Here is a 16,588-nt window from a genome sequence, read left to right as displayed (position 1 = left end):
ATCTCTCCCCACCTAAACATGTGGGGAGCCCTCACTGGGGCTACATCTTTCCAGCTAATCCACCACGTTTCTGCTAGCTAACACACGTGCTTCTGGGCTGCAAAGACACCAGGCTGCAAAGACCATGCTGTTCCTGCATGACAGCCTTTTATAACCTTTTTCTCCCAGGGAGAAATTCTATCTGGGATTTCCCACCCTGAGTTGCAACTTGGAGAGTCCTTCATTTGCTTTTTTTGCAGACTGATCTGTCTTACTGTGAGTTGGGCTGTTAACCCCTTCTGTGCTGTAAGCTGTAGGCTGCTGGCTCAGTGCTATGCAACTCCAGCAAACATTTTACTTTTATTAAAGTCATGCTGGCACCTGTAGTGCCACAGTTGATTTGTGCTTACAGTTCCAGGGTATTACATATACCCCTGCTGAAATCTTGCGTGTCCTCACGCAACAGAAGAGCTTTCAACAAAATAACACATAATAAACACAATGACAGTGTATGTGACAAAAAACAATTACATAAGCAAGAAAACATGGCATGTCAAACATCACATTACATATAAATCACATATCATGTTGCTGTTTTCCAATGGATTACAGTCCTGAGTCACAGGTGATAATCAAATGTTCAGACATCTTATGGCAATTGTGCCAAACACTGAGAACCTGCCCTCGCCTGCCCTTGTCTCCCCCCACGTCTGGGTCAAAAGAGACAGGTGGTTCTCGTGGGCCCCTCCCAAAAAACAAGTTTCTCCAACTTTAGGAAAATAGATATAGGGGACTCCATTCCCCTTGCGATCCTTGGCTCTTCCGGACACTCAGAAATGGCCAAACACAGTGCCCCCAAGGGTGTTGCTCCGACCGGGTGCACTGCATAGTCCCGATGTCCTGTGACATGAGTTCCACCTCCACAAATATTGCCCTTAGAGCCCCACGTTGGGCGCCAAATGTAATGTGTGCGAAAGCGTACCTGGAGTCTCACGTCTGCTTAGTTGCGGCCCGTCCGGTCTTCTAGTTCCTGCTTGTGCGAAGCCTGCTGGAATCTGTGAAGAACACCTGTATAGGACCTGGGCAGAAGGACGGAGATACCCCAGTACAGACAACACCCCCACGTGCACAAAGGATCACTACAGTAGGAGGCGGTCACGAAGATTTATTACAAAAGAAAGCAATCACTGTTGAAGTAACCTGTGCGACTGGTTTGTAAACTTAGTACATTTCAAAAGGTACATCGCAACCTTAACATGAATACTTTTGGTTATACATCAACGCTGAAACAGGTATTTAGAGAAAATAAAACTACTTCAGGAACCTTTAAGCAGTATATCAATTATACTGCTTAAAGGTTGGCACTAGTTGGCGTTATGGGCTTAAACAAAAGGGCTCCTGGCCCTACACATAACCCACAGAAGTTCCAGTGTGAGTCCACGCAGTATAGTCACGGCAGGGTATCTCTGTGTCCCAGCTGGAGTAGGGCAAACGGGGAAAAGTACAGACTGCCCGGGTTTGGAGTCTATGGTGACTCGAAGCAATGTCTCTGTCAGGGAATCCGGTGGTGGTTTAATTATTAGGGGAGCATACAAGGGGACATGGGCTGGAGGTGCAACCGTATGCGTAGTGCTGGGGTTCAGGGCACTGTGGTGCAGTTCCTAAGGGGTCTTGGGTACTCTAGGGGGGGGCACACTAGTGGAGGTGCAAGTACCTGTTCATCATGGGTGCTCCCTCCTGAATGATCTTCTGCCAAAGGTCGGGCTCTCCAGCATCACCCTTAGCCTTGCCCTCTCTGGCCCGCAGCAGCTCCCTGTGTCTGGCCTCCTCCGCGGCAGTGTGGATCTGGTGGCCGGGGTAATGTGACCTGGGCGGCCAGCCGCAGCGCGTCTCCCTTTCGCCCGGCGGCCGGGCGTGACGTCACCCCTCCGGCGGCTGGCGGCAGCGCAAGCGCTGGTTTCTCCGGCTCCCGCCCGCTGTTCTCTCCTTTCTGCTGTGGCAGTCAGCGGCGCTGGGCTCCGTCCCTCCTCGCAGCTTCCTCCGGTCTTCTCCTCGCTCCCCTTCAGGCGCCAACTCCTCCTCCTCTTCTCCCGCTCTCTCGGCAGCCAATCCCCGCATTTCTGATTAGGAGGCACTGGGTCCTAGTGCCCTCCAGTTGGTCCTCCTGTCCGACACAGTTGCCTAGCAACCAGCCGACCAGCCACATTAACCCATGCAGTCCCTGGTGGGTTAAGGCATTCAGCAGTGGCTGGGGGCGGATATTAACTGTAAATTTGCGCCCTCTGTCCCATACTTTGTAAAGGAACAGCATGCTCCAAAGGCGTGCGACGCAAAAAAAAGTGTCGTCTCACAAGGAAGGGGCATGGCCACACAGTAATACCCCCAATTCAAATTACACCACACAGTAACACAATCTTATACACATAACGCCGCACATAGAAGGTCATACAAGTGACGATTGGTGCAAAGTACCTACTTTCAGAAGGACCAGTTCTGAGTGTGTGCAAACGGGTCCTGCGGCTTAGGACGCAGGCTGGCATCAGACTATCATTGATTGACAGTCTGATACTGTTTCGGGGGCGGGGCGGCGATTGGATCCGTTTGGTAAAAACTGGGGCGTGTCTCCACCATTTAGGGGGTGGGAAGAGGCCAGGGATCTTCATCATAGGATGGAGATTTCCTGGCATCTGCGACGGGTGGCTTGCAAAGCACCATGGTGGGTTCTTTCATCCATTGCTGTGTCCTAGGACACAGCTTGGATCACTAGTGCAACAGGAGGCGTCTGCATGTAATAGATGCCTCCTGCTGCATTTATCACAGCAATCACAGTAGTAGTGCCCCTTATACATATAATGCCCACAGTAGGAGAATCAGGGAGACAGACACAGAAAGGTGTAGCCTGGTGTGGACAGTCGAGGAAGGAGTAAAAGAAGCGGTGCACAGAGGGATCGGGTGGGAGGTGGTGTGATGGAACAGGGGATGAAGCTGTTAAGGAAAGAGCTGAGAGAGGACAGAAAGGTGCAGAGATTGGAGAAGGGGGAGGTAAAAGAAGCTTTTAAAAAGCAACGGGAAACATTTCCTATCTGTGCCAGGGGGAGCTGCAGTGGGGCCTCGGCTATTAGAAGGCTGTTGTAGCAGGAAAAGAAAAAAAAAAATCCTATCTACAGCAGCAGTGGGGGATCGGCACTAAAGGACCTTGATGCTGCTGCTCTCTGTCATATAGCTTGACAGGCACAGCAGTAGTGATTGGCAGCAGAGAGTGTGTGTGTGGGGGGGGGGGGGGGAAGGTGTGATAAGCTGTGCCGGCAGTCTGGATGCCGGTGGTCAGAAAACTGACTGCCGCATCCTGATGAAGAGAATCCCAACAGGGGTTAGGTAAGTATACTTACCCTTACCCAATACCCCCTAACCCTTGCTACCCTGCAGCCTAACCCTAACCCTCCCTGGGGGTACCTAAACCTAACCCCCTCCCCGCAGCCTAATCCTAACCTTCCCCGGGGGTGCCTATACCTAACCCCCCTCCCCTCTCCTATGACCTAACAGTGCCTGAACATCTGGGGTGCCAGGAGTTGGGATTCAGGGATCTGCATTTGGTCCGATGTCAGCATTCCGGTGCCAGTCTTCTGCTTACGTGTCGGGATTCTGGGGACAGGACTCTGACTGCTGCATTCTGAGTGGGTATAGTACCTCTCCAGCTAGGAGCCTCCCTGCATTGCTGCCCTTGCCAAGTGCGTTATGCCAACCCTGCCTACAGGGTCTGTAAATCAAATAAACGCTTTCCAGTATGTGCTGTGTGAGTTACTAACACCCCTTTCACACCGCACAAATAACTCGGTATCGACCCGGCATATTGCCGGGTCCTCACGTGTCGGCGTGCGGCGTGAAAGTGGCATTGCCGAAATCGCGGGTTGCCTGACCTTTCAATTCAACCCGGGTATCAAGCAGTGTTATACCCGGGTTGAATACCGGGTCAGTGGCTGCGTAAATGGGCTCCTGGGTCAACACAACTCGGGACCCGTTTACTAGATAGGGAGAGGCGGCGTGGAGATGAGCTCATCTCCCAGCGCCGCCTCCACCTCCGCCCCCACCCCCCTGCTATGGCAACCCACCCGGCTTATTGTCGGGTCGGGGAAGCCAGCAGCAGCTGCCAATGCCGGTTCCCACCTGCTTCCAATTCCCGGGTGGGATCCAGCATTGGCAGTGTGAAAGGGGTATTACTGTATGTGGTTCATCCTGTGTCAGGGATGCCAGGCTTTAAGCATACCCTCCAACATTTTACACATAAACACTGGTACATATTAGGAAAGGGGGTGTGGTCACGGGTAAAGGGGATATGGCCACGCCCCCTTTCCTATACTTTCAATGGGAATTTAGAGCGTCAAAAATTGCCCTTTTTGGCAGGTACAGACCATAAAAAAAAGGTACTGTACCTGCCAAAAAGGTACAGTTAAAGGGTATGCTTCAAGGACACAAATCAGGGAGTTTACAGACAACACATATTGTAATTTTAATGGAAAAAATACTGGACCCCCTACACTGACAATATAAGTCATGATGTTTTCTAGCTTTATCATATAGGGGACTACACAGAGCTCTTACCTGCAGGAGCTGTATGCCGGAACCCCATAGCTGGCAGTGGACTGGAGAAAATCGCGGGCCGTGGGAGGGGCGGAGCCTGTGAGAGGGGGCGGGGCCTCGGCTTCTGGGTAGCTGCCGTTGCTGTGCCAGGCAAAAAAAAAACATTTCCCATCTCTAAGGGGGGAAGGAGACCCAGCTACCAGGGAAATCGGCACTGAAGGGACTCCATATTGCTGTTCTGCAACAGCTGATCGTTGCAGAGCAGGGTGAGCGCCTCCATGCATTGGTAACCACGCCCACCCCTTCCGGCCTCTCCCAGTGCACACCCCGATCCAGTCCTTACTTGAAGCTCCTGTCCCACACTGATGACGGCTGAAGTAAAGAGCCGCCTCTGCAGGACTCTCGCACCTATTGGCAGTGACGTCTCCCATGCAGGCCCCGCTGTCCGTCGTTTCTGGACTCGCGCAAGCGCAGTCCAAATTTTACGGAGGGACCCGTAAAAACTGGGAGTTAAACCAAGGTTTGCGGGGCAGCGGGAGACTCAAGGTAAAAACGGTAGCCTCCCGCTAAATGCGGGAGAGTCAGCAAGTCTGACACACACACACACACACACACACACACACACACACACACTTACTTGAATGCAAGGGGGGGCGCTAAGTTAATGGCTCACCCCGGGTGCCAAAACTCCTAGTTTCGGCCCTGCCTAGTGTCTCTAGTAAACTGCAAACAGAGCCAGGGTAATGCCTCATGATAAAGGCTCATACAAAATTACACCCAGATTGAGGAGTAGCTTACCTGAGAGCTACCCCTAAGATCTCCCATTAGCACTACAAGGACCAGAATGCCTTCCAAATGCTGCTCCCATTCAATGCCTTCTCACACATGGATGTCATTTTATATGAGTCTTTATCATGAGGCCTTACTGTAGACAAATCACATGGCCCTATGTGGGCACTGCTATTAGGTAGTGTTGGACTGCTGATATCAGTGAAGCCTTTATGCAGCTCAGTAGTTTTTTCTAGAGATGAGCGGGTTCGGATTTAACGCCAAAATTAACGCCAGTTCGGTTTTATCCAGATTTTTCCTGTTGGCTATCCAAAACACGTGACATCCGTGAGCCAATAAGATGCCGTTTTGAGAACCGAGTAAATCCGAGTAAAACCGAGTAAAACCGAACCCGCTCATCTCTAGTTTTTTCATGTATTTGCAAATTCATGTAACAAATATCTCTAAAATTCTATTACCAGATAGGTTCAGGTATTGTTGCAGGTATTAGTCAGTGTGCTGAGGGAATACCAGTTGGGGAAAATGCACCCCTGTCCCTCTCTGTTTGCTGTGACCCCTCCCCTTTTATAGCACCTGATAAGTATCTCCAGAGTGATTGAGCTGCTACCTCTGTTTGCATGTTTCTTGTAAACTGTAAGTTTGCGATGCAAATAAAATGTTACATTTCAAGAAAATGCTGATACACTACTACTCGCAGATGGTTTAGAGTTGCACTGAGCATCTCGCGACATATGGCGTATAGACGCTAGGTGTATGAGGACACAGTAGTAGCAGAGCCGGCCCTGGGTATAGGCAAACTAGGCAAATGCCTAGGGCATTTGGTATGCCTTGGAATAAGTGCAGCTTCTGCTGATTAAAATTACATGTGGCATGCCTATATTCTATGTGTGACTGCGGCTGTATCTGCATACGAAATGCTATGTTACAGTGTATTCCTGGAAATCATTGTAACGTAGCCTTTCTTATGCAGATACAGCCACAGTCGCAGACAGAATATAGGCATGCCGCATATCATTTTAGTCAGCAGAAGCTACTTGTGCATCCTAATCACATCACAATGAAAATAAGATACATTTTCAGCAAAAAAAAAAAAAGGTGCCCGACGTTAGCAGAGCATCTCCTGCTGCATGGCGTATTGACACAGGATGTATGAGGACACATCTGTATCCAAGCAGAGGCAACGGTCACAGTGTTCGCGGCTGTGTCAATGCTGTGTACAGGTGGGTTGGTTGTGCAATAGTGTTCGGCATATGTGTAAGGGGCATTATGTGTGTCATGTGTATAAATGTATTAATAATGTGTGAATTATGTGTAAGGGGCAATATGTGTGCCATTATGTGTATAAGGGCATTAATAATATGAGGCATATGTGTAAGAGATGTTATGTGTATAAGGGCATTAATAAAGGTGGGCATAATGTGTAAGGTGCATTATGTTTATAAGGACATTAATAATGTGTGTCATATGTGTAAGGGGCCTTACTGTGAGGCATTACTAATGTGTAGCATTATATGTATAAGGTATATAATGTGTGGTAATAATACTAATACTAATGTATATACTGTGTGGCGTAACATATAGAAAGGGCACTACTGTGTGATCTAATGTGAATAAAGAGCAATATAGTGTGGTGTTATGTGAATAAGGATCAATTCAGTGTGATGTAATGTGAATAAGGGGCACTTCTGTGAGAAGTAATGTATACAAGGTAAAGTGATACTACTGTGTGATGTAAAGTAAATAAGGGACACTATTGCATGATATAATGTGAATAAAGTTGCACTACTGTGTGGCGTAATTTGAATTTGGGGTACTGTTGTGGGATCATGCCCCTTCCCAGCAAGAATACACCCTTTTTTAGGCTGTGCACCAAATGTGCGCACTGTTCCTATTTAAAATATAAGGGGTAGGAGCACCAAAATGAGGACTGCTATGTGGGTGAGGGGTGATGGTGCTGGGAAAGGGGTGCAGGGTCAGAGGCGGAACTACCGGCGGTGCTAGGGGGCACCAGACAAAATCTTGCTTAGGGCATCATATTGGTTAGGGCCGGCTCTGAGTAGTAGGTTTTAAATTCAAGCTTATAAAAGTCTCTCTCATTGGCCGTCTTCCTCTGATTGCTTTCCTAAATCATTTGGTTGCCATTATTTCTGAGACTTACAGCATATCACTCTGAGGGGACCCATCCAACAATCTCTGGATTATTTTACCATTTGGGAGCTGTACAATTGTGACAGAAGCTGCTTCAACAGTAACATTCTAAAATTAAAGAAGCAGCAGGTTTGTTATCATGGGCCAGTCCTCCAAAGAACTGCTTGCATTTCAGACAAGATTGAAGGATATAATTGTTCATTAATAGTATTATTATCCTTTATTTATATGGCGCGAAAAGGGTTCCACAGCACCCAATTACAGAGTACATATTCACATAATCAAAACAGGAAAACAGTGACTCACAGTTGAAGACAATATCGGACAAGTACAGGGTAACCAAGCATAACTACATCAGTAGACGACACTGAGATAAGTATCAAGGTGGCCGAGAACTGCAGGATTTGGGCAGTTGAGGATTATTAAAGTAAGAAAAGGATAATCACATGAGGGAAGAGGGCCCTACTCGTGAGAGCTTACATTCTAAAGGGGAGGGGCAGACAGACAGGGGTGACACAGATGGGGTAAAATCACTATGCTTAATTAATGTAGTATCAGGGAGCCACTATTATCCATCAGCCCTGTAAGCACTGTATTTGAATGTTGTTCCAAGTTAGTGACATTTTTAGACCAATTATGCCTAGCATAGAAGGAATTCCTCTTGGCGTTCTCTGTGACTAGCGATCTATGTGCTCGTCGTGCTCCAAGAGATTAACAGTTTCAAAGAGAGAAGCCTCGATTTCTTTCTAGATTTCTGATGTGGAATTCTTTCTGAAGTCTATGTTTCTCATTATTTCTGTGATTATAAAGAATCCTAAACCATCAAATCAGGGGCAGTAAAGTCATTAATATTGAATAATCTTTCTACACAGTATCTATTTTTAACTTGCCAACAATATATAAGGACTAGCCACTAATGGGCTCTCCATGCACTACTGGAATTTGGAATGTTAAAATGCAGATTAAAAATGATAGGTGGGTGAGATAAAAATGGCATGGCCAATTTGTATTCTGTAAAATTTAGGATTTTGTATAAAATGAATACCAGGGGGTAAATGTAATAGGGCAGTGATGGGGAACCTTGCTACTCCAGCTGTTGAACTACACATCCCAGCATGCCCTGCTTCAGTTTTAGCATGGCCAAGTAGCAAAACTGTAGGAGGGCATGCTGGGATGTGTAGTTCAACAACAGCTGGAGTGCCAAGGTTCCCCATAGTGTAATAGGGTACAAGATGCCTGTGGTGCGGGAGTTTGTGCGAGAATGGCTGTATTTTTAAAGAGGCTATCCTTTACAACGCAAAACTCCCGCACCCCTGGCTTCTCGCACCCTATTACATTTACCCCCAGATCTTTTTGTGACAATGACACAATGTGAGGCACCAATATGATTTGTCAAATTGATATATCTCACATTTTAGTAAGAAACAGACAGCTTAGGACCAAGCTGGCAGATCTGATTTCTCATGCTTACTATACAATTCAGTATTTAAATTAATATTAAAAGCTCATGCATGTGTACTTCATGTGCTGGGTCTTAAAACTGGAAGAGCAAGAAGATAATACAGTAAGGAATACTGGTGATAGTAATTGCTGGTATACTTGATGAGACAAGGAGAGAAGATCACAATATACAGTATTTGCAATGGGTGATATATGTCTCCAGTGCTCCTGTGCATTTACTATGCTACAGTATATCTGTGTAGGACCCGGACTGTATCTGATTTACTTATTGCTGTATCCATTGGCACATCTCCTGGATTCCATGTGTATGAACTTGGCTTGTAATTCACTATTTTATGCACTATATCTTAGGCATCTACGCATCAGTTCCATGTATCGAACCTCTCTATCTGACCACCCTCCACACTGAACCCACTTAGGGAACCATGACCTGTGTGCTGTTTGCAGCTAAGTCCAAACCTTGGCTGGGTAAAAACTAGGGATGAGCGGGTTTGGTTCCCTGAGAACTGAACCCCCCCCCCACCCCCCAAACTTCACGTCCCGAGCCCAGCTCGGGACTTCCCGCAATACTCGGAAACCAGAAGGAGGCAAAACGTCATCATCCCGCTGTCAGATTCTCGCACGTTTTGGAATCCATATAAGGAGCCGCGCATCGCCACCATTTTCAGTCCAGTCCTGGAGAGTGTAGCGAGAAGACGTGTCTCCTCAGTGTATGTGCGGGAACGTGGTGTGGCGCAAGGGGTGGCGACCTGCTCTTATGTGTCATTCCAGGTGCTGTCTTGTGCTGCATCAGTCCATTGGTGGTGTCTTGTGCTGCATCAGTCCAGTCACAGTGGTGGTGTCCTGTTCTGCCATAAGTCCAGTGTTGTTGCTGCTGTATAAGTCCAGTGCAGTGGTGCTGTGTTGTGCTGCCATAAGTCCAGTGGTGGTGTACTGTGCTGCCATAAGTCCAGTGGTGCTGCCGTATAAGTCCAGGGGTACTGTCGTATGAGTACAGTCCAGTGGTGCAGCCGTATAAGTTCAGGGGTACTGCCGTATAAGTCCAGTCCAGTGGTGCGGCCGTATAAGTCCAGGTGTACTGCCGTATACAGTGCCTTGCTAAAGTATTCACCCCCTTGGCTTTTTACCTATTTTGTTACATTACAACCTGTAATTTAATTTTTTTTTTTATCTGACTTTTATGTGACGGATCTGCACAAAATAGTCTAAGTTGGTGAAGTGAAATGAGAAAAATGTATATAAAAAGGAATTTTTATAAATAAAAACGAGTCAGGGACAAAGTTGTTGAGAAGTACAAGTCAGGGTTGGGTTATAAAAAAATATCCAAATCTTTGATGAGCCCCCGGAGCACCATCAAATCCATTATCTTCAAATGGAAAGAACATGGTACCACAACAAACCTGCCAAGAGAGGGACAGCCACCAAAACCCACAGACCGGGCAAGGAGGGCATTAATCAGAGAGGCAGCACAAACACCAAAGGTAACCCTGAAGGAGCTGCATTGTTCCTCAGCAGATTCTGGTGTATCTGCGCATGTGACCACAATAAGCCGTACGCTCCATTGAGCTGTGCTTTATGGAAGAGTGGCCAGAAAAAAGCCATAACTTAGTGTTAAAAATAAGAAGGCACGTTTTGAGCTTGCCAAAAGGCATGTGGACGACTCCCCAAATGTATGAAGGAATGTGTTCTGGTCAGATGAGACTAAAATCTAACTTTTTGGCCACCAAGGAAAACGCTATGTCTGGCGCAAACCCAACACATCCCATCACCCCAAGAACACCATCCCCACAATGAAACAGGGTGGTGGCAGCATCATGCTGTGGAAATGTTTTTCAGCAGCAGGGACTGGGAAACTGTTTAGAGTCAAGGGAAATATGGATGGTGCTAAATACAGCGATATTCTTGAGCAAAACCTGTTTGTCTGCCTGTGATTTGAGACTGGGACGAAGGTTCGCCTTTCAGCAGGACAATGACCCGAAGCATACTGCTAAATCAACACTCAAGTTGTTTAGGGAGAAACATTGAAATGTGTTGGAATGGTCTAGTCAAAGCCCAATTGAGAATCTGTGGTCAGACTTAAAGATTGCTGTTCACAAGCGGAAACCATCCAACATGAAGGAGCTGGAGCATTTTTGCCTTGAGGAATGGACAAAAATCCCTGTGGCAAGATGTGGCAAGCTCATAGACACTTATCCAAAGTGACTTGCAGCTGTAATTGCCGCAAAAGGTGGCTCTACAAAGTACAGACTTTAGGGGGGTTGAATAGTTATGCACACTGAAGTTTTCTGTTATTTTGTGCTATTTGTTGTTTGCTTCACAATAAAAATTAAAAAAAATCTTTAAAGTTGTAGCCGTATTCTGTGAATGAAATAATGCAAACCTTCAAACAATTCATTTTAATTCCAGGTTGTGAGGCAACTGATCATGAAAAATGCAAAGGGGGTTAATACTTTAGCAAGACACTGTAAGTCCAGTCCAGGGGTGCACCAGTATAAGTCCAGGGGTACTGCCATATAAGTCCAGTCCAGTGGTGCAACCATATAAGTTCAGGGGTACTGCCGTGTAAGTCCAGGGGTACTGCCGTATAAGTCTAGTCCAGTGGTGCAGCTGTATAAGTTCAGAGGTACTGCCGTATCAGTCCAGGGGTACTGCCGTATAAGTCCACCAATATTGTGCGTGCATTACATCTGGGCCAAATTCCAGCACGTCCCATGTTTTGCACATACGATTAATTTGGTGGTGCAGAATTTTTTGAAAAATGACATGGGTGTGCAGGAGATGCTGGTGGTGGCCTGAAAAAATTGCGGGCCACTTTCGACATTCAGCCACTGCGTGCCACTCCTAGATGGGCCAGGTGTTTGTGTTGCACACTTGTGTCGCTTAGTAAAGTGATCCAGCTACCTCATTGCACCTCTTTTTCTTCTTTGCATGATGTGCTGTTTGGGGCCTATTTTTTAAATCTGCCATCTTGTGTGACACTGCAGTGTCGCTCCTAGATAGGCCAGGTGTTTGTGCTGCACAATTGTGTCACTTAGCAAAGTCATCCAGCTACCTTGGTGCAACCTTTTCTCCTAAAAGCAATATTGTGAGGTGTTCAGAATAAACTGGAAATTAATGTTATTGAGGTTAATAATACCATAGAATCAAAATTACCACCAAATTCTGTGATTTTATCTGTTTTTATGTTTTTTTTCCAAAAATCATCCAAAACCAAAACCCGAAAGGGTGGTTTTGTCAAAACCAATTCAGATCCAAAACACGAGCGGGGATCCAGGTCCAAAACCAAAACACAAAACACGACAAGTGCCCGACGCACATCTCTAGTAAAAACTAGAGATGAGCGGATTCGGTTTTACTCGGTTTTACTCGGTTCTCAAAACCAAATCTTATTGGCTATCCAAAACACGTGACATCCGTGAGCCAATAAGATTCGGTTTTGAGAACCGAGTAAAACCGAGTAAAACCGAATCCGCTCATCTCTAGTAAAAACTAGAGATGTTCGGCGGGCACTTTTCGTGTTTTGTTTTTTTGTTCTAATTCCACTTTTGTGTTTTGGTTTTGGTTTTGGCTTGGTTTTCCAAAAACTACCCTTTTGTTTTTTTTGAATGATTTTTGAAAAAAATATAAAAACAGCTAAAATCACAGAATTTGGGGGTAATTTTGCTCCTACGGTATTATTAACCTCAATAACAATCATTTCCACTCATTTCCAGTCTATTCTTCACACCTCACACCTCACAATATTGTTTTTAGGCCAAAAGGTTGCACAGAGGTTGCTGGATGACTAAGCTAAGCGACACAAGTGGACAACACAAACACCTGGTCCATCTAGGCGTGGCACTGCAGTGGCAGACAGGAGGGCAGATATAAAAAGAGGCCCCAAACAGCACATGATGCAAAGAAGAAAAAGAATTGCAATGAGGTAGTTGTATGACTAAGCCAAGCGACACAAACAATTGGCTCATCTAGGCGTGGCACTGCAGTGGCAGACAGGAAGGCAGATATTAAAAAAAAAAGGCCCCTAACAGCACATGATGCAAAGAAGAAAGAAAGTGGACTGAGGTTGCTGTAGGCCTAAACTAAGCGACACAACCACCTGGCCCATCTAGTAGTGTCACGCAGTGGCTGAATGTCGCGAATGGGACGCAATTGTTCAGTCCACTGACAGCATCTCCAGCATGCTCCAGTCACTTTTAAAAAAAATCTGCAATTGGTGGACTTATACGACAGTACACCTGGACTCATACGGCAGTTTCACACAGGATGGCACTTTTCAAAAACTAGGCCCCAAACAGCACCTTATGCAAAGATGTCGAAGAGGTGCAATGAGATAGCAGTATGACTAAGCCAAGCGACACAAACAATTCCAACTGGAATTATACGTCCAAATCACTGGAATTAATTGGCAAGATCACTGTAATTAATAATTACAAATCACTGAAATTAATTGGCAAAATCACTGTAATTATACGTCCAAATCACTGGAATTAAATGGCAAGATCACTGTAATTAATAATTATAAATCACTGGAATTAATTGGCAAGATCACGGTAATTAATAATTATAAATCACTGAAATTAATTGGCAAAATCACTGTAATTATACGTCCAAATCACTGTAATTAAATGGCAAAATCTCGCTATCGCCTGCCTAGTGAAGTGGAATCTAGATGGGATTTGTTACCGGGGACACAATACCTCCATCAATTGTCTAAATCCCACTGCACTAATGGCGGATACCGGACGCACATCTAACACCAACATAAGTGTCAAGGCCATCGTCATGTGAACCACTAATCATGAACATAGGCCAGGGCCTCAGCCGTTCCTTGCCACTCCGTGTCGTAAATGGCATATTGGCAAGTTTACGTTTCTCCTCAGACGATTTAAATTTCTTTTTTTAGTTCTTTTTACTGAACTTTGGCTTTTTGGATTTTACATGCCCTCTACTATCACATTGGGCATCGGCCTTGGCAGATGACGTTGATGGCATTTCATTATCTATGTCATTGCTAGTTGCAGCAGCTTCAGCACTAGGAGGAAGTGGTTCTTCTTGATCTTTCCCTATTTTATCCTCAAAATGTTTGTTCTCCATTATTTTTTGGGAGTTATATAAGACAATGGCCTTCATTCCGAGTTGATCGCTCGCTAGCTGCTTTTAGCAGCATTGCACACGCTAGGCCGCTGCCCTCTGGGAGTGTATATTAGCATAGCAGAAGTGCGAACGAAAGATTAGCAGTTCTGCTACTAAAAAAATTTCATGCAGTTTCAGAGTGGCTCAAGACTTACTCCTAGCTTGCGATGAATGCAGTCTGTTTAGTTCCTGGTTTGACGTCACAAACACGCCCTGCGTTCGGCCAGCCACTCCCCCGTTTCTCCAGCCACTCCTGCGTTTTTCCCTGACACGCCTGTGTTTTTTAGCACACTCCCTGAAAACGCTGAGTTGCCACCCAGAAACACCCACTTCCTGTCAATCATACAACGAACACTCGAGCGACTGAAAAACGTCGCTCGAGCTTCTGTAAAAGTACAAAGTTTTGTGTGAAAGTACTTAGCGCATGCGCATAAATGCCGAATTTTCACCTGATCGCTGCGCTGCGAAAAACGGCAGCGAGCGATCAACTCGGAATGAGGGCCAATATGCGGCACAGGACATATAGCAGCAGCGTATATCGTCACTGGAATGACTGATGAACAGGACACTACCACTGGTCTGATGCAGCACAAACACAGCAACACTGTAAGGGACTTGTGGTTGTTGTTATTATTATTATACAGCAGCAGTAGACATATAGCAGCAGCGTATACCACTGTGACTGCCTCGTCACTGGAATGGCTGATGAGACAGGACACTACCACTGGTCTGATGCAGCACAACACAGCACCACTTTATACAGCTACACTGGATATATGGCAGCAGAGGACACCAACACTGTGACTACACTGGACTGGACTGGACTGAGCAGCACAACACAGCACAAGACTCGCCACCCCACTTTCCCGCCGCCACACAGACATGTCCTCTCAATACACTCTCTGAGACTGGAGTGAAAATGGGCGCGACGCGCGGCTCCTTATATTTAATCCAAATCCCGCGAGAATCCGACAGCGGGTTGATGATGTTTTGCCGCATTCGGGTTTCCGAGTCAGGCGGGAAAACCCGAGCCGGGCTCGGAACCGAACTCGGAAGGCAAAGTCCAGTAGGGTTCGGTTCTCTGAGAACTGAACCCGCTCATCTCTAGTAAAAACCACTGGTACGTTTTATAGTGTGTGTCTCTATTGTGGGTAGAGCTAATAATAGTAGTTATAGTTAGTCCATGCATCACAATGAAATCGTTACATTAATTTCCTAAGAGAAACTAGTTAGAACAGTGCTACATAGCATAATGTGTATAAATAGTCAGTCACTGTGAAACTGGCACTATAAAAACAAACAATTTAATAAGACAGTTATTCATTCCATATAGCAACTCTTTAAGATTTGAGTTGGGGCCCATTTCAACACGTACCTGCAAGAATTGGTTAGTTGGTGAGAAATATATCCAGTATAGGCTAGAGATGAGCGGGTTCGGTTTCTCTGAATCCGAACCCGCACGAACTTCATGTTTTTTTCACGGGTCCGAGCAGACTCGGATCTTCCCGCCTTGCTCGGTTAACCCGAGCGCGCCCGAACGTCATCATGACGCTGTCGGATTCTCGCGAGACTCGGATTCTATATAAGGAGCCGCGCGTCGCCGCCATTTTCACACGTGCATTGAGATTGATAGGGAGAGGACGTGGCTGGCGTCCTCTCCATTTAGATTAGGGTTGAGAGAGAGAGAGAGAGATTGACCTGAGGCTGTGATACTGTAGAAGAGAGTGCAGAGTTTAGTGACTGACGACCACAGTGACCACCAGACAGTGCAGTTGTTTGTTTTATTTAATATATCCGTTCTCTGCCTGAAAAAAACGATACACAAAGTGACTCAGTCACATACCATATCTGTGTGCACTGCTCAGCCCAGTGTGCTGCATCAATGTATATATATATCTGACTGTGCTCAGCTCACACAGCTTATAATTGTGGGGGAGACTGGGGAGCACTGCAGTGCCAGTTATAGGTTATAGCAGGAGCCAGGAGTACATAATATTATATTAAAATTAAACAGTGCACACTTTTGCTGCAGGAGTGCCACTGCCAGTGTGACTAGTGACCAGTGACCTGACCACCAGTATATATAATATTAGTAGAGATGAGCGGGTTCGGTTTCTCTGAAACCGAACCCGCACGAACTTCATGTTTTTTTCACGGGTCCGAGCAGACTCGGATCCTCCCGCCTTGCTCGGTTAACCCGAGCGCGCCCGAACGTCATCATGACGCTGTCGGATTCTCGCGAGACTCGGATTCTATATAAGGAGCCGCGCGTCGCCGCCATTTTCACACGTGCATTGAGATTGATAGGGAGAGGACGTGGCTGGCGTCCTCTCCATTAGAAATTAGATTAGAAGAGAGAGAGAGATTGTGCAGAGTCAGACAGAGTTTACCACAGTGACCAGTGCAGTTGTTGTTAGTTAACTTTTATTTATTTTAATATATATCCGTTCTCTGCTATATCCGTTCTCTGCCTGAAAAAAAACGATACACAGCAGCAGCC

General features: G+C 46.2%; 2 long non-coding RNA genes across 3 annotated transcripts in view; one reads left to right on the top strand and one right to left on the bottom strand.

Annotated features, from left to right (window-relative positions):
• LOC134912667 (uncharacterized) overlaps positions 1 to 5,045 on the bottom strand; it is a 70,125-nt gene extending 65,080 nt beyond the window's left edge. The window contains exon 1 of the long non-coding RNA XR_010176980.1: positions 4,579 to 5,045. This is a non-coding gene — a long non-coding RNA (uncharacterized LOC134912667). The remainder of the gene's footprint in view (positions 1 to 4,578) is intronic.
• The window catches only part of LOC134912512 (uncharacterized), a 146,403-nt gene continuing 134,481 nt past the window's right edge, over positions 4,667 to 16,588 (top strand). For both annotated transcript variants that reach the window (XR_010176978.1, XR_010176977.1), the window contains exon 1: positions 4,667 to 5,103. This is a non-coding gene — a long non-coding RNA (uncharacterized LOC134912512). The remainder of the gene's footprint in view (positions 5,104 to 16,588) is intronic.

This window comes from Pseudophryne corroboree, chromosome 1 (genome assembly GCF_028390025.1).
Source record: "Pseudophryne corroboree isolate aPseCor3 chromosome 1, aPseCor3.hap2, whole genome shotgun sequence".
Classification (NCBI taxonomy): domain Eukaryota; kingdom Metazoa; phylum Chordata; class Amphibia; order Anura; family Myobatrachidae; genus Pseudophryne; species Pseudophryne corroboree.
Note: the sequence above shows the minus strand (reverse complement) of the source record. Positions and strands in the feature narration are given on the sequence as shown.